Source organism: Suricata suricatta, chromosome 2 (genome assembly GCF_006229205.1).
Source record: "Suricata suricatta isolate VVHF042 chromosome 2, meerkat_22Aug2017_6uvM2_HiC, whole genome shotgun sequence".
NCBI lineage: Eukaryota > Metazoa > Chordata > Mammalia > Carnivora > Herpestidae > Suricata > Suricata suricatta.
Window position 1 is genome coordinate 17,076,895 of NC_043701.1, and position 18,341 is coordinate 17,095,235.

At 43.5% G+C, this 18,341-nt stretch overlaps 1 long non-coding RNA gene across 2 annotated transcripts; it reads right to left on the bottom strand.

Annotated features, from left to right (window-relative positions):
- Positions 1-8,641: 8,641 nt before the first annotated feature.
- On the bottom strand, positions 8,642-18,007 carry LOC115305122. 2 transcript variants are annotated; one of them, XR_003914743.1, is made up of 3 exons: positions 17,921-18,007; positions 13,979-14,143; positions 8,642-8,959 (listed from the first exon to the last, which is right to left on the bottom strand). It is a non-coding gene; the product is annotated as an uncharacterized LOC115305122 (long non-coding RNA). The 2 variants fall into 2 exon arrangements; XR_003914744.1 differs by having other exon boundaries at positions 17,824-17,948.
- Between the last annotated feature and the right edge of the window lie 334 nt (positions 18,008-18,341).

The window sequence follows — 18,341 nt, forward strand, 5'->3', positions numbered from 1 at the left end:
CACACACACACACACACACACACACACACACACACACACACAGAGCCATTTTTCTCTGAAGCTACATTCAGGGCTCCAAGATGGTTAGATTTAGAGTAGTTCCTGAATCAGCCAAACACCACAACCAAAATTAGCCTTCTCTGAGTCCCGGGCCAGACCCTCCTACCCACGGCCATCTTTCCCTCATCATCATGGCCTCCTCTTCACATTTCTGCCATCTGACCTCTGTTGGGCTACTCAGTATACAACATATGTTGTCCAACAACATTGAATTTTCTTTTTTCCCATTGTTACTGAGATAAAATTGACATATAACATTGTAAAAGGTTAAGGTGTACAACGTAATGATTCGATATGCATATATATTGCAACATGATCACAAGTTTAGTTAACATCCCTCACTTCACGCAGTTACTATTTTTTTTCCCTACTAGTTTTTCCTTTTTCCTAGTGAGAAGTTTTAAGATTTCCTATCTTAGCAACTTCCAAACAAACATGACAATATTGTTAACTATAGTCGTGATGTTGTACATTACATCCCCAGGACTTATTTATCTCATAAACAGAAATGTATAGTCCATCCATGTTGTCTTAAATGGCAGGGTTTCCTTTGTTTTTATGGCTAAGAAAAACCCATTGTGTATGTGTGTGTGTGCGTGCATGTGCACGTGTGTGTGTTTGCACACGCATGTGCACACACCACATTGTCTTTATCCATTCATCGTTCAGTGGACTCTTAGGTTGTTTCCATATCGTGGCTATTGTGAAAAATGTTCCAATGGGATAGAGATATCTCTTTGGGACACTAATTTCATCTCATTAGGATAAGTACCCATAAGTAGAATTACTGGATCATATGATAGTTCTATTTTTAATTTTGTTAGGAACCTCCATACTGTTTTCCACGGTGGCTGCACCAATTTATGTTCCTACCTGAATTCTCTAAAGAGGGGATTAAAGTCTGAATCTATTCCCTTCCTGGAGATTCTTGTGCTCCATATTAAATGTGCCCAAACTCTCTCTATTAAGGTGAACTTGCCTTTCATGTCTATCACTAAAAAGCCATTTCATTAATTATTTTCCTAGAACCAAACAAGAGAAAGTAGCTAGAGACATGAAGACTGGAAAGGAAGAAGTAAACATCATTATTTGTCGATTCTATGATGATGCGCCAGACCACCCAAGAAAATTGATGGAAAAATTACCTCAGACAATAAGACTATTTAGGAAGGTAGCAGGCTACAGAATTAATACGGAAAAAATAACCAGTTGGAAGATATATAATGTGCTGGGGGAAAAGCCCCATTTACAACAGGAACCAGAGAGGAAAAAAGATAAAATAAAGTTAACCAACAAAGTTTAAGTCCTGCAGGAAGAAAACAAAAGAAGTTTGAACAGATAGACATGTCATGTTGTGATATGTTAGCATTCTCTAAATGAATTCATAAATTTGACTTTATATCAATAGTAAGTGCCCAAAGATTCCTTTTCCTCTAGAGCTAGACAAGAGGATCCTCAAGTTCTCAGACAAAAATAAAACAGGAAAACTCTGAAAAGTGAGAGCTAAGAGTGGTATTCACATACATCGTTAGGCCTCAAAACCTTGAATTCTGTGGTACTGCATATGAATAATGTATGTAACAATAGAAAGTCCAGAAATAGTTTAAATCCATAAAGGAATTAGGTACATATTAAATTTGGAATTAGGCATATGATAAATTTAGGAAATCAGTGGGAAAAACAAACTTTTCAATAAAAGGGGTTATCACAGCCGGGCGGACCATCCGGAAAAAGTAGTAAGCCATACCTTCTTCCACACACCAGGATAGTGTTCAAATGAATCAAGAATTTAAATGTAACGACCAAAGAAACCTATCAGAAAACATGGGAGGATTCTTTTACAACCTCAGAATGGATAAGACCTTTCTAAAATGATTCAAAATCCAGATGTCATGAAAGACAAGACTAACATTTTTTAACTTCATAAAAATTAAAACTTCTGCACGAAGAAAAACAGCCAAATAAATTATTCTACACAAATAGAAAAATACTTGCAACTCATATCACATATATACAAAAAGTTCTCATACCTGGACAAGTAAAAAGATCGGTGGCCTAAAGGCAAATGGGCAAAAGATTGCGCAACTGAGAAGGAAATATAAATGCTTTCCCCCATTCACAATAAAAGATGCAAACTAAAGCCACTGAGAGGCCATTTTCCTACTTAACAAGTTGGCAAGAATCCAAGTGTTTAATAAGGCGGAAACCTGTAGAGGAAATAGGTCCTCTCCCTTATGGCTGGTGGGAGTGCTAAGTGAGTCAATCTGTTGGGAAGCAATTCAGCGATGTCTGTTAAATCACAAAGGAATCTTCCGCTTGGCCAAACAATTCCACTTGTCATTTTTTTACATGTGCAAAATGACCAATGCCCAGAGTTGCTAACTGAAATGTTGCAGGCAGGAGCAAAAAAAATTGGAATCAAATTGGATGTAGATCAATAAGAAACTGTGGTACAGCCCCACAGTGGGATACTACATAGCTCTAAAAAGAGACAAGAACACTCGAAAAGAAGTGAGATGGAAAGGTCTCCAAGAGGAAAAAATAAGGTACAGAATATACAGAACACTGTTCATTGTTTCTTTTTCTTTTTTTCTTAATTTTTTAAAACATTTCTTTTTCTTGCAGCACCTGGGTGACTCAGTTGGTTAAGCATCTAACTTTGGCTCCGGTCATGATCTCCCAGTTCGTGGGTTTGAGCCCCACATCAGACTCTGTGCTGACAGCTCAGAGCCTAGAGCCCGCTTTGGATTCTGTGTCTCCCTCTCTCCCTGCCCCTCCCCAGCTTGTGCTCGCTCACTGGCACTCTCTCTTTCAAAAATAAATAAACAAAAATTAAAAATTTTTTCTTTTCCTTTTTTTTTTTTTTAGAGAGAGAGCACAAGCTGGGAAGAGAGGCAGAGGGAGGGAGGGAGAGAAGGGTGGGGAGAGAGAGAGAGAGAGAGAGAGAGAGAGAGAGAGAGAGAGAGAGAGAGAGAGAATCCCAACAGTCTCCACACTCAGCACATAGACCAACATGGGGCTCGATCCTGAGACCCTGGTATCATGACCTGAGCTGAAATTAAGAGTCAGACACTCAACCAACTGAGCCGCACGGACATCCTGTTACTTGTCTTTTGAAAGTTGGGAGAGGAAAGACTATATTCACATTTGTTTATACCTTTCATAGAGCCCCTTAAAGGCCACTTTATGGAACTACTGGTGATCGATGCCTGCTGGAGGAAAAGAAACTGGGAGAACAGGGGACGGATTTGGGAAAGAGTCAATGGCTCTATTTGTCGTCTGTATTTTTAAACTCTGGAAATGTATTGCCTATTTTTTAAAAGAAAACAGTCATTTTTTAAAGAATACTCTGAACAAAAGGGGTAAATGATACTCCCCTTGCCCGGGGGTTTGGCCCCACACACAACACCCTGTCATAACTACAGACTACTGTCTTCTCGTGGCATAGGAGCCACTGTGCTGCCACTCCAGCCTGAAGTCCGTGAGTCTCAGTCCCCAGGACAGGGACAGTGAGCTGTCAGCCCATGGCCCTTGCTTTGGAGCCCCACCCCCACCCCCACCCACCGCAAGCATTCCCGGGTTGGTAAAAAGAGGCAAACCAGACAGCCTGTCCTGAGGCAATCTTTCTCTGGGAAACCAAACCTTATTTCCCAAACCATATAGTAAAAATTTAATGAGTTTATGCAAACTCAATACTCATTATGAAAATACAACTAAATGATCGGCAATTACATCTTAAGATAAACATTCCTTTCGAAGCAAGAGCACAAAAGAACAAAACCCCACATGTCTCTGACCCCTCCCCCTGGTTCTCCCTCATGTGTACTTTAAAACATGGCGGTGGTCCGCTGTCCTCTCAGAAGCAACATTTTATCCTGACGGGTGCTCTGTCATTCACTGGCTTACCATTGGATGCATTATGCTAGTTCTTGTCTTAGAGGAGACAAGACGTAGGCAAATTTATGAATTACTTGTTTTCCTTGAGAAATGTGGCTCTAGAAGCCATTGGAGCATCTTGACCTTGGCTCTTGAGTTAAAATAGAGAAGTGGAGACCTTCCGTGGTTGCCCACTATTGATCTACCTCCTCCCTAGAGCATGTTTGGAAGAGAGTTTTACTCTTCTTCTGGGTGGCTAAGCTCTGTATTGTAATATTTTCTGTACTGTATATTTTCTATAGTCTGTAATATTTTCTATAGTCTCAGCCAGATGTCCCAAGGTAGTAGGGACAAAGGAGAGAAGGAAAGGGCCATAAAAAAAGCAACGTTCCTCCGTGTGCCTGGAGTCAGTGTCCACCGCACTCCAATGCACTTTTTTGCCTTCCTTGCCTGCTTAGCCCTATTCATTGTTCAAGACACAAGGTATCACCTCCTTCAAGAAGCCTTCTCTGACTCTCCTACTGCACTGAATGTCCATCATTATCTCTTTATTGGTGTCCTATGCCAATCCCTTATCAAAGCACTAATCATATCACACCATAATTGCCTTGCTATAGGTCTCCTTTCTTGTAAACTGTAAGCTCTCTGAAGGCAGGAGCTGTGCCTTATTGGTCTGAATCATCACGGACTAAAAAGTACCACCTGGTGCACAGTAAGTGCTCAGCAAAGATTTAATAAATGAATAATAAGGTCGGAGAGAGGAAAGTTGACCTACCAATGGTTAGGAGACAGCAGAGCTCAAGCCTTTCCTTCTAGTATCAGTTAGCAAACACAGGGAGATTGTTTAGGAAGCCTAGGGAATGCCCAGGGACATAAGCGGCCCATCAAATTTATCTCTAGTAGCAAATCTTTAAGTGGGTCATTTTAGCTTCCACGGACAGCTGGGCACGACCACTGAGAAAACAATTGCACCAGCATGCTCCCCACAAAGTACCCGAGTCAAAGAAATAGGACAGGGACTGATGTGCTCAGAAAGGGAGGGAGTAAGGTGTTCCTGGTGCGAGGGCCCCAATGAAAAGCTGACTCTCTAAGAAAGGAAGTTCAAGGGCTGGACTGCTGAAGAAGAGGACAGAGGCAAACAGCAGGGTGGCTAGGACGAGCCAATCACAGAGATGGAAATGAGCCCCTCGGCCCCTCCCCTGACAGTGCTCAACTCTGAGCTGCAAGGGGAACATAACGCCCAAAGTATGAAAATGGCGGTCAGCATACAGAGAGGAAGAGCAATCAGACCCAAGTCCAGAGGCAGGGACCGTGTGAGCCAAGGTGGAGAGCTCCTGCTGATGGAGACAGAAAACATACAATGAGTAACTGCAAAAAAATAAGGTTGAACAGGTAAAGCAGAGCTGTACAAACAAAAACAGGTGGAAGTGGTAATAGGGAACCATTGTGAGTTCTTGACCAAGGAAATGACAAAGGCACTCTTCTGATGATATCAGTTTGACAAAGACACACAGGGTGGTTAGAGCAGGACCTAAGGGGGGCTGCCCCACTCACCGAAGGGTCTCCCTGCAAGCTGTTACAGTGATGAGAGCTACATTGACAGAAAGAGCAAATAGTCTATTTGTAAGGGAGGGAAAAGCACCGTCTTGAGGACAGGTTGAATATCAGGTGTGTGAGCAGGGCAGCGTTCTCATAGAAGATGCTAAGCTTTCTACAGCCCCAGCAGAAAGACCGGCAGTGCCCCTGGTAGGAAAGAAGCCAGGAGTCAGAGTGGGAAGATGATCACTGAGGCCCACGGTGAGGTTACCGAGGTCGTGGGAGGAGCACGGCAAGGAGATGGCAGAATCATCTGTACTGGACCCCCCACCTGGTTCTGCACTCAGAAGAAGGAACCTTGCCTGTCTTCACGGTGCATGTGGAATGTTCTGCAATAATGGTACGTGTCCTCATATTTTAACTCAATGACAGCTTCTTTTATTGTTGTTGTTAATGTTTATTCATTTTTGAGAGAGAGTGAGATAGAATATAAGCAGGGGAGGGGCAGAGAGATAGGGAGACACAGAACCTGAAGCAGGCTGCAGGCTGTCAGCCCAGAGCCCGACGCAGGGCTTGAACCCACCAACTGTGAGATCACGACCTGAGCCAAAGTCGGATACTTAACCGACTGAGCCACCCAGGTACCCCTTCAACAACACCTTCTACATATGTGACATTTAAGTCCCTTGCCTATAAACTCAGAAGAGATTTCAAGATTTACTGTGATTTAGGGCCCCTTCTTTTTGAACTCAAAGTGTCATTGGGCGTATTGGGTTTTGAATTTACGAGCTCTGAACGGGCTGCACTGAAACAGTGCTGGGCGTCAATTTGCAGGTGGGCCCACAACTCCCTTTTGGCTCACGTAATTATGTGTTTGTAGGTCTCATTTCACGCCACTGAGAGGACCTTGGCGGTTTTGATCCAAGTGTTCAAACTTCATAGAAATCACATATTTTCTTGCTGAAGCTTTTATTGAAGCTGTTTTCAAGCTGCCCTACTTGAAAAAAGCAGCTCAGGAAAGAAATATTCTTCTTCCAGAAATTTCCTCCCTGACCCAAACCAAGTCAACAGGGGAGAGGGGAGTCCCTGGAAAGCACAGGGCCTGGGAGGGGTGGGGGTACGGCAGAGGCTATTTTTAGGCCATGATATCACCTCCTGAGGGTCATTGGCATCAGTTGGGCAAAGGAGGGCTGGCCCACTGGCCTGTGTTTCTCAGCCCACATTCTGGGAGCTTCTGGCTGATGAATGGTTATTTTGTGCAAAGAAAAATGCTCTGTCCAGATGAATGGAGGGTCTGTCTGGGGCCTTGCTGGAAAAGGTCTTGGTGTATTTCAAAAGGAATCCTGGCCAAGAGACTGCAGAGCTCCATTTCCAGGCCTGCCCCAGACACCCACCCACCCTTGCCCTCCTGCCTGCCCTCCTCCCCTTTAATATCCCACCAGACAGTTGCCTTGGCAGGGAAGAGAGGGGGCAGATGCGTGAGCCCCTCGACAGGAGGCAGGAGCAGCCACGGCCCACAGGTCACAGGATCCCTGCCTGGAGGGACACGACGTTGCCAGAAACTAAGTCTTGAGGTGCCTACACAGAGGCAGGACCAGGTTTCCTGACTCTTACTGGATTGTACCCAAAAGCCACATGGTTTGCCTCCTAGATCGCGCCCTATGAATAACTTTGAAATAAAAAATAGTATCCGTCAGTAGAGTGTCCATGCAAGATCCAAGAACCCTAGAGCTAGGGTGACTAGCTTGAATTAGATGAAATCCATGTCAACACCTCTTACTGGGAATTTAGGAGTCCATCTATCTCCCTGCCTAAAATAGGACCTGGTTCTTCCCCAGAGCCCAGCGGTGAACTGAGCATGAAGACGGAGGCTGTTGACTGGCCCCCTCTGCCGGCGTGGGGGAGTTCAGACAGCCAGGCTGGTCTCCAGGGCCTTCTTCCAGGGAAGTGCTCAGGTGGGTGTCGCGAGGAACGTGGGCTGACCTGGCGATGGCTGCAGTCCTGACTCAAGAGTCCCTCCTCTCTCAGGGTAGCAGGTAAGAGTCCTCCAGTCAAAACGGTAGGCATCCAGTAGCCTTGCCTATAAAGTGTCTGGTACAAGGCTGTCCTTAAACAGCAGAGGGGCACCGGGCTGGCTCAGTCTGTGGAACACGTGACTGTTAATCTCAGGGTTGTGAGTTCAAGCCCCACAGTGGACATATTCTACTCAAAGGGTGCTTGGGTGGCTCAGTCATATATATGTACCCATGAATGGAACCTTGTTTGGTTTTTCCGTTTTTGAACTTACAATAAATAGAGTCTCTGGGTCCATGTTCATTCAGGAATGACTTTCTTTCTACACTGCTGCTGAGATTTTTCCCCCCAGGTGAATGTATGACCTGTCATTCATTTATTTTCCACTTACATAGTACAATTTATATATTCATTTTCTTCTAGGTGGATATTTGTCTTGTTTTCAGTGTTTTGTTATTAGCAAGAGTTCTGCTATGAAAATCCTTGTACATCCCTATAGATGCTCATTATGGAAGAATTTCCCCAGGGGGTACATAATGGAATTTCTGGGCCATTGAGGTATTGTGCATCTTCAGCTTTTCTAGATAATGCCAATCTTCTCCCAGAGTCCTAATTTATACTCCCACTGGGAGTGATTTGCTCCACATCCATGATATTGTCTGAATTATTAATTTTTGCCAGTCCAGTGGCATAAAAGAATATCTCATTTTAATTTTGCATCCCATGATGAATGAGGCTGAACCTTTTTCATATGCTCTTATCTGTGTATCCTTTTCTATATTTTTACTGTTCTTATGTCTTCTCTATTTGCATATTGTGTGGTTTACATGTTTCTTGATGATTTGTAGATTTTTTAATACATTCTGACAATAATCTATTTTTGTTTACATGTGTTAAAGATGTCTTCCTACTCGGAGCTTTGTTTCTCCCTCTTTCTATAGAGTCTTATAATAGTTCTTAATTAAGGTTCAGAAATACCAGTTTTTTCTCTGATGGCATGCACTTTTGTGTAATGTTTCAGAAATCCTTCCCCCCACCCTCCAAGGTCTCAAAGATGTTCTGTGTGTCTTTTTTTTTTTTTTTCTAAAAGGCTTAAAGCTTTACCTTTTACTTTTGAGGTCTTAATCCACAATTGGTTTTTATACATGGAATGATACAGGGCTCCAATTTCATTTATTTTCATATGAATGATTATCAAATAGTCTAGCACTTCCCCACATTCCTGCCATGCCATTTCTGCCATTTATCAAGTTTCCAGATATGCGTAGGTCCATCTCCAGGCCCTCTGTTTTGCTTGTCACCATTTTGTCATTCGCTGCACAGATATCTCACTGTCTTAGTAACTATTGCTTTATAATGAGGCTTGATGGCTGGCAGGGCAAATTCCTCCCTTCTGTCCTTTTTTTCTTCTAGACTCTGTCGGCTCTTCTTGGGCTTTCGCTCTTCCATATAAATAGTAGAAGCAGCCTGCCAACTTAAATGAAAACCATGTTGGTATTTTTATTGGAAATACTTTAAATATCAAGCTCAAATTTGGAAAAAATGGACATAATTTCCTTATATTTTTATTGCTATTGTAAATGACAGCTTTATCTAATTAAATTTTCCAAACTTTACTGCAATATAAAAATACAATTGACTTGTTTATATTGAGTTTACCATTGGCAACCTTGCTAAGCTCTCTTATAAATTCTAACAAATTGCCTAGAACTTTATGCAAACAATTATACTATCTATGAATGACAGTTTCATTTCTTCCTTTCTAATCCTTGAAACTTGCACTTTTTTTTGGCCTTACTTTACTGGCTAAAAACTGGTGAAAGCAGGAATCCTTGTCTTGTTCCGAATTTCTAAAGGATCTGCTTTTTCTATTTCATCCTGAAGCGTAGCATTGCTGTAAGTTATTTTTTATTATTCTCTTCTTTTCCTAGTTTGCTAAGACTCTACCATAAGATGACGTTGGATTTTATCAAACAATTTTTCTGCTTTTATTGAGAGCATGCCACATGAATTTTCTCATTTGTTCCATGAATGGCATAACTGTATTAGTCGATTTCAAATGTTGAACCAATTTTGCATTTCTGGAACACACTCCATTCCTCTTTAGTCATGATCTATTGTCTTGTCATATCTTGTTCATTTAGCTTGCTAAAATTCTGTTTAGGATATCTGTCTCTATGTTCATGAGTAAAATCAGCCTATAATCTTCCTTTCTCCTATTGCCTTCATCTGCTTTTGGTATGAAGATTTCTTTTCTAATTTTTTAATTTATTGAGAGACATAGAGAGAGCGAGCAGGGGAGGGTCAGAGAGAGAGGGAGAGACAGAATCCCAAGATAAGCTCCAGGCTCTGAGCTACCTGTCAGCACAGAGCCCAACGTGGGGCTCGAACCCACGAACTGTGAGATCATGACCTGAGACAAAGTCAGACTCTTAACCGACTGAGCTACCCAGGTGCCCCAGTATGAAGTTTTTTTATGAGCTTCATAAACCAAGCTGGAGAGTGTTTCCTCTTTTTCTATTCCCTGTAAGATATTGAGTAATATCTTTATAATCCATTTCTTGAAGTCTGTGAAACTTACTTATGAGACTCCCTAGGCCTAGTATTTTCCCAATGAGATTTTTTTTTTGAGAGAGAAAGAGAGAACATGAGTGGGAAAGGGGCAGAGGGAGAGGGAGGGAGACCATCTAAAGCAGGCTCCATGCCCAGCTTAGAGCCTGATGTGGAGCTCAGTCTCAGGACCATGAGATCATGACCCGAGACAAAATCAAGAGTCAGATGCTTAACTAGCTGAGCCATCCAGGAGCCCCACAATGGGCAGATTCTTTAGTACTAATTCAATTTATTCAGTTCAATAATTATGGGAATATCCTATTTTTCTTTTACTTTTCACTCAGTTTTGCTAAGTTATATTTTCCCATTAATTTGCCCATTTCACCTGTTTTTATTTTAGTGGCATACATTTGTTCTTAATCATCTTACAATATTTGTAATGTCTGCTACCTCTGTTACATGTCCCCTTTTTTATTTCCTAATAATGACTATTTCCGTCTTCCCTCTTGGTCTCTATTAATCTTGCCAGAAGTTTGTTAACTTTGTTAGTAATATCAAAGAACAAACTCTATGCATTGATCATCATTTTCATTCTATATTTTATTCTATCTGTGCTTACTATAGCATTCATTTCTTCTCAAATCTTCTTTGCACTCTTTATTCTATTTTCTTTGGGTTATTTTAATGTTCTTTTCCTAGCTCCTTAAATACTCAGTTCCTTGATTTTTAGCCATTTTTATTTTCTAATGTCACTGTGTAAGGCTATAAATTTCCTTATTACTGCATCTCACAAATTTAGATAGGTAGTATTTTCATTATTTTCAAATCAGAGCATTTTATTCTTTACAAAACAGCATACGGCTCCATGGTTTATTACAAAATAAACATTCAATTAACCAGCAACCAGGTTGGAAAATAGAATATTACCTGTACCCCCAAAAAGTCCTGAGCACCCTTTCTCCATCAGTACACTATCCCACCCTCTCCAAAGCTAACCGTGATCTTGACTTCTGTAGTTATCCTATCCTTTGTCATAGTTTTTATCCTTAGGAGTTCACCCCTAAACATAAGTTTTCTCTTGCAATTTCTTGGTTTGTTTTCCTGTTTATTTATAAGTGGGTTCATACAGAATATATTCTTTTGAGTCTAGTTTCTTTCACTCAACATTATGCTCATGAAATTGATCCACTTTATTGTTTATAGCTAGAGTGTGTTGGTCTTCGTTGCTATAGTTCTCCATTGTATGAATGTATCACAAATTAGTTATCATTCTACCCTTAAGGAACACTCGAGCTGTTTCCAGTTTGGAGCCATTTTGAATCGTGTTGCTGTGACAAGCTACTTCTCTTACCACATATGTGCCTATATTCATGTTAGTTAAATATCAATCCATAGAATTGCTAGCTCAAAAGGTATGAGAATCTTCAACACTGGTAATAATGACATCTGTTCTCTAAAAGAATCATACCATGGGTGCCTGGGTGGCTCAGTCAGTTAAGCATCCGACTTCAGCTCAGGTCATGATCTCATGGTTCATGAGTTCGAGCCCTGTGTCGGGCTCTGTGCTGATGGCTCAGAGCCTGGAGCCTGCTTCAGATTCTGTGTGTCTCTCTCTCTCTGACCCTCCCCTGCTCACGCTCTCTCTCTCTCTCTCTCTCTCTCTCTCTCTCTCTCTCAAAAATAAACATTAAAAACATTTTTTAAAAGAGTCATACCAAATCACACTCCCACCAGCAATGGGGTTACTATTCCATAGTCTTATCAGCACTTAAAATCACCTTTGTTTTCTTAACCATTCTGATGATATGCTAATAATTTCGACTTGCATTTCCCTGCTGATAATGCTTCATTTGTTTATTGGGCAGAAGAGAATATTAGTCACTGTTTAAAAAAGACTTGTAGGGACACCTGGGTGGCTCAGTCGGTTAAGCATCCGGCTACAGCTCAGGTCATGATCTAATGGTTCGTGGGTTTGAGCCCACCATTGGGCTCTGTGCTGACAGCTCAGAGCCTGGCGCCTGCTTCAGATTCTGTGTCTTCCTCTCTCTCTGATCCTCCCCTGCTCGCGCTGACTCTGTCTCTCAAAAATAAATTTAAAAAACCATTAAAAAAAATTTTTTTAAGAATTGTAAACTGAAAGACAGATTTAGAGAAATTACCCAGAATACAGCACAGAGGGAAAGATGATTAAATAGAAGTTCTTTGAAACAGAAGATAGAGTAAGAATATTTAGAGTATCATTTCTTGGAATTTGGGAATAAGATAATATAAATAATGGAAGAAAGTAATCTTTGAAGAGATATTAACTGACTGTTTCCAAGAGCTGATGAAAAACACAGATCCTCAGAGTCAGGAAGCCCAATGAATTCCAAGAAGTACAAATAAGAAAGAATCTGCGTTAAGATTCTTACAGAGACAAAATACTAAAGAGAAAGAGAAGGTCTTTAAAAAAAACGGAGAGAAGAGAAAAATTACCAATGACAGAATAACTATTAGATTGACTTCTAACTTCTCAATGGTGACAAATGAAGCCAGAAGACAGGAGAATAATATTTTCAAGGTCTAAGAGAGAGAGAGTCACCTTAGAGTATCACCTTAGAATAGGTAGCCAATGATTAAAGGAACCAGGAACAAGGATTAAATAAATATATTTCAGAACAACAAAGACTGAAATAAAAAACTACTGACATTAGACTCTCCCTAAAGCAAAAGACCAGATCATTGGTAAAACACTGTGGTAGCCATTAGGGAACGGGAGACTCAGAGGAACCAGAAAAGAAAATATAATAGATATCACTGACGTGTCATTCCAATCCTCCCCTTTTTTCTGGGAATTATAAAACTACAATTTTCAAAAAGTTAACATGATTCTCATACAAATACAAAATAAACATATGTCCAGATTGGTGCAACCCATTTATGAGGAAGTCGGCAAGATGGTGGGGGGCACTGGTTCAAATTAGGGCCATAGGGTGAAGGATTTTATCATCATTAAAGAAAGGAAATGTTGGGATAAGATTGTTAGGTTAGGTATGAAATTAGTTCATGTGTTTGGGCAATAAAACCCTAAGCTTTGGTTATATCTTCTACCAGATGGAAATAATTTGAATATCTGCTTGACAAAAATCTACAAGTTATCATGTAAATTTCACAGCATCTGGGCCTTTAATCAGTAGCAGAAAGTGAATCAAAGGCATATCCCCTAGGTAATTAAAGAACGCTCCAACATGACATTAAAATGACATGCCGTCCTCCTTTTGCCTTATTTTCAAATTTGAGATAATTTTTCTTCACATAGCAAATTTCCCCCTAATGAAATGAAACATAGCAGTAACATTGGTCTCACACGACTCTGTCCCTGGCCACAGACTAGGTCACAACCTAGGTTGCTCAGCTTCTCTACCAGCTCCTGGAAATTGAGACATCCACAAGAATCCCCCCTAGAACTAGGGAGCAGTCTGCCATTTTGCGGCAACCATGTTTACCTGGGTTCATGCCAAACAAGTAAAAGATTCCAAGTGACCTCGAGTGAGAGAGACGAGTGGGGATGAAATAACCACTAGGTTCTTGCGGACTTTCCCACCACTCCCTGATTGCTGGCCTTCATGAAGCTTTGGCTGCAACTCTTGGCCTCGGTGCTAGGAGACACTCCAGCAGTCCCCAACAATTTTCTTTTGTGCTTAAAGGGAGCTACATGCGTTTAAAAAAAATTTTTTTTTTAATTTTACAAAGTAACCCACAAGCTGAAAACCCAGAGAATCAAGTCAGAGCAAAGTGAGACTGTCCAGTCAACACAGCTCCGGAGGTCCAGATCCAAGTCCCCGTTGAGGTGTCATGAGGCATCAGTTTGTATGTTTCCTGTTAACCCAGGTAAGGCGCCCTGCGGGGCACTCTGCCGTGCAGTTCAGCGCCACAGGAAAAGAAGGCAGTTAGGACTTACCACAAAGCAAGAGTTGCGCAGGGCTAAGCGTATGAGCTCACCTCCACAACATAGGAGGCCCGTCTAGGAAGACCGTCCCGCCTCTCCCTTTTTCGGCTTCTTATCATTCTGTCAGATAGCCTACAGCTGATGTCTCAGCCTGCGGTCTCCCCTGTGTGGCCTAGACTGGTATAAGAAAAAAAAAAAAGAAAATCTCCACAGCTCTTTAGTTTGATTTATCAGGTCGATTTGAGGATGCAATTATAAAATTAAAATTCCCATATGTCGAGTGGGTAGTTTCATTTATATTGAATTTTTTTTTTTTTTAAATATTTAAGATGCCAGGGGCAGCTGGGTGGTTCAGTAGGGTCAGCGTCCGACTTCGGCTCAGGTCACGATCTCACGGCTGTGAGTTCGAGCCCCGCATCCTGCTTGGATCCTCTTGTCTCCCATTAGCTCTCTGCCCCTCCCCCCGACCTCGCACTCACGTTCAAAAATAAATGAACATTAAAAAAAAAATTAAAATGTTTACGATTCCAAGCCCACACGAGACACCAGGACATCTCTAGGAAGACCCTGGAGAAAGGAGAGACACCCCCTGGGGAGCCGGGGCGGGAAGGGCATGGGTGGGGATAGGGCCCCACGAGGGGGACCAGGTGGGCCCGAGATCACATAAACTGAATCTGACAATCTATGGAAAACAAAGGAAAGCCAGATATTACCAACTGTTTACCCCGCATAAACCGTCTTTAAAATTGCCCTGGGGCGCGTGACCGCAAATAAGAAACGGGAAAGGAGCTTTTCATGAGAAAGCTTCGCAGAATGTGTGAGATAACAAAAGGGCTCCTTTTCCGTCCAGGCTCTCTCGTGCAGTCACAGCAGATGGAAACTCAGCAGGCCCGAGGGCCACCGCTGCTTCCAATTAAGGCCCCGAGGTACTCAGCCCTTTCCTCCCAGCAAAACACAGATCCCTCCTCTGCCTGCAGCAGCCGAAGGGCGATCTGGGCTCGGCGCGCCGTGTTTGCTCTCAGCTTGCGCTCCAAGTGGCGAGGCCGCACCTGCCTTCCAGACACCCTGGGAGCTGACTCTCTTGTTCCGACCACCCAAAGCACAGATAACAGATGTTAAATAAAGGATGGAGAAGCAAAGTCTTTCCCCCTTTATGGGTGCACCTGTGTGTGGAGGAGAGGCATTATACGCAAAAGAATCCCTATTGCCCTCCGCCTCTTCCTAAAATGCTACCCGATCCATCCCACAGGTGTCGACTCTGGAAATTTGGGTGCTGGTAAGGGACCTTATTCCAGCCACGTGTCTCAAGGAGAGGGGGGCTCTCAAACGTTGGTGATCACTAGAATCATCTGCAGGGCGTGTTAAAAACTAGATTACCAGCCTCCCCGTGTTTCTGATTCTGATTCAACAGGTCTGGGGTGGAGCGCGGAAATGAGCATTTCTAACAGTTTATCACCAGGCTTTGAGAATCGCTGTTCTAGGACAATAAAGAGAAGGAGAAAAGGTAAAGAATGATCAGCTCGGTAACCTCTGACCCCAGCCTGCGTGTGTTTTGGGTATTTTGAGATGTGGTGGACAAAGGAGGGCGAGCTGCATAGGAAGCGGAAGAGTTTATTTGTTTGTTTTATGTTATTTATTTATTTTGAGAGAGGCAGAGAACAAGCAAGGAAGGGGCAGAGAGAGAGAGAGAGTCCCAAGCAGGCTTTGCACTGTCATCACAGAGCCCCACCCCGGGCTCGAACTCACGAACCATGAGATCATGACCCAAGCCCAAACAAGAGTCAGATGCTTAACTGACTGAGGCACCCAGGCGCCCCAGATTACCACGTGTGGTACAAGGAAGAGGGTGTACTTAGCCAGAGAGTGGGATTCATACTCGGGGATGAGTGGGGGGGATACGGGTCTCCTTAAGCCCTGCCCCAGCATCCTGCATCTCTACTGAAGCCCCAGGGAGAGGGGGGCCTCGCTCTTCATTTCTTCCCCGTCTTAGAAACTCTGCGTGCCCAGACCCCCCAGTGGTTGCTCCACTCTGGCTCCCCACTGCCCCAAATCTCCCCTTGTTGGAAAACCCGGCTGCTGGATAAAGGAGCTTCCTCAGCCTGGTTTCTAGCAAGGAGGCTCTGAGAGTCAGCACAGTCTGGGTTTTATTGTTTCAGGCCGGAGCGGTAGGGCACTGTCTGCCTCTAACTTCATCCCGGGCCACGCGTCCCTCCCAACCAGTCCATCCAGCATCCTACGTCCCGCCAGGGGTGGGTCATTCTGCCAACTGGGGTCGGGGGCAGAGAAGCTGTCATATAGAGCACATTAGATCGATTAAATGAGAAAGCCATCAGACTGAAATGGTTCTAATGCCAAAGCCCCCTACGTAAACAAACCAAAATCTTGTAATGGCACGAGATGAAGAAATCTGGGGCACCTGAGTGGCTCAGTCAGCTGAGGATCTGACTTCAGCTCGGGTCATGATCTCACAGTTCACGGGTTCGAGCCCTACATCGGGCTCTGTGCTAACAGCTCAGAGCCTGGAACCTGCTTCGGATTCTGTGCCTCCCACTCACAGTCTGTCTCTGTCTCTCAAAGGCGAATAAACATTAAAAATTTAAAAAAAAAAAACAATAAGGACAACCAATCACAAACAGCCAACTAGGCTCTAAGCCACAGCTCTTTAAATAATTTCCTTTATTTTCCCTTCCTTCCTCACTGTCTCTTTCTCCTGGGTTCTGTGGGCAGAACGCTCCTAACCACTTCCGATTTGGCAGTGCCTGATTCAGATAGATTTTTGATCAAATAAACTCTTAAAGTTTCTGATATGCCTCAGTTTTTCTTTTCACAAGGGAATACAGCATTCACGCTTCTGTGTGGTTCCCTTACTCACCGATCCCACCTTCCCACTGGCTTTCGGGGTGACAGGCCACGGCTCCTGGTCTTGACATGAGTCATAACATGACTGATCATGTCATTTTGAGGGCCCAGCACAACGAATGTGCAAATGAAGGGCCCCTTGTTCAAAAACTATTAAGATTTCAAGATGACAACAGCAGAGCATTCAACCAAGCATGGGGCTCCTCTACGTGTGGAACTCTGGGCAACCACACCAGCGGGCCTGCCGTGGGGCCAGACCTGGCCAAGGGGTCATCAATAGGAGCCTTAGCGTTGAGGTGGAAAGCTCCAGCTCTCCCTAAACTGGGCTGCTGCCCCCGTTTCCTGCCAAACAATCGGGAAGCATAGCGCGTGACCTCAGAGACTCTCCAAGGCCCTGGGGAGGCAGACACTGCCCATATATGAAGAACAGATTCTAGCAGCAACCTCACGTGTGTGAAGTGATATGGCTGGCCATTTATATTTCTCACTCTGCTTGCTGGCAGTTCTCCAGCAAGGTTATCTAGGAAAGATAAACACAAGAGACCCTTCACGTTCAAGGGCAGGGTAAAGCTAAAGTAAGGAGGCTCAGGCACCTTCTGTGTGATCACTGCATTTTGTGTTCAATTTTTTTTTTTTTAATGTTGAGAAAGAGCAAGTGGAGAAGAGCCAAGGAGAGAGAGGGAGACACAGAATCCAAAGCAGGCTCCAGGCTGTCAGCACAGACAGCCTCAAACTCACAAACTACGAGATCACGGCCTGAGCCAAAGTCGGACGCTTAACCGACTGAGCCACCCAGGTGCCCCCACATCTTGTGATCGATTTCTGGAGGACTCTGGCAATATTCAGAATTCTAACGTGCTGCCTGATCTCTAGGTCGCTCCAGGCCCCATGAACATGTACCCAGTCCTCTTCACAATAAAACTCCAGGTGTCTATTTACGTAACAAACTATCCTAAAAGCCGGTGGCTTGAAACAACCACCATTTTATCATATCTCACCAATCTGTGGATTAGGGATTCCAGACAAGGTCCAGCCATGCCATTTTTCAGCTTCAGGTAATACCAGTGAGGGAGAACACAAGACAGCTTCACTCACATGCTTGTGCCTTTACGGAGACACCTGGAATTCTGAGCCCAGTGGGGACTGTCCTCTGGAGCACCTGTGTGTGGCCTTTCAAGTCTGGACAACTCAAAGTAGTAAATTCTTACCTGGCAGCTCCCATATGCCTCAAGGAGCTTGGACCTCCCAGAAGGACATTCTAAGGAGCCCAGCAGGGAGTTCTAAGTCTAGCCATGGAAATCCCAGAATATCACTAAGACAAGCTCAGATTCAAGTAGAGGAAAATTGAACTCCACCTCTCAGTGGAAGGAGTAGCAAATGATTTGTGGCCATTACTGATCCTTATGAAGGTGGCCCATCTTAGAAGGAAAATGGAGAGGGGCGCCTGGGTGGCTCAGTCGGTTAAGCCTCCGGCTTCGGCTCAGGTCAGATCTCACGTTTGTGGGTTCAAGCCCCG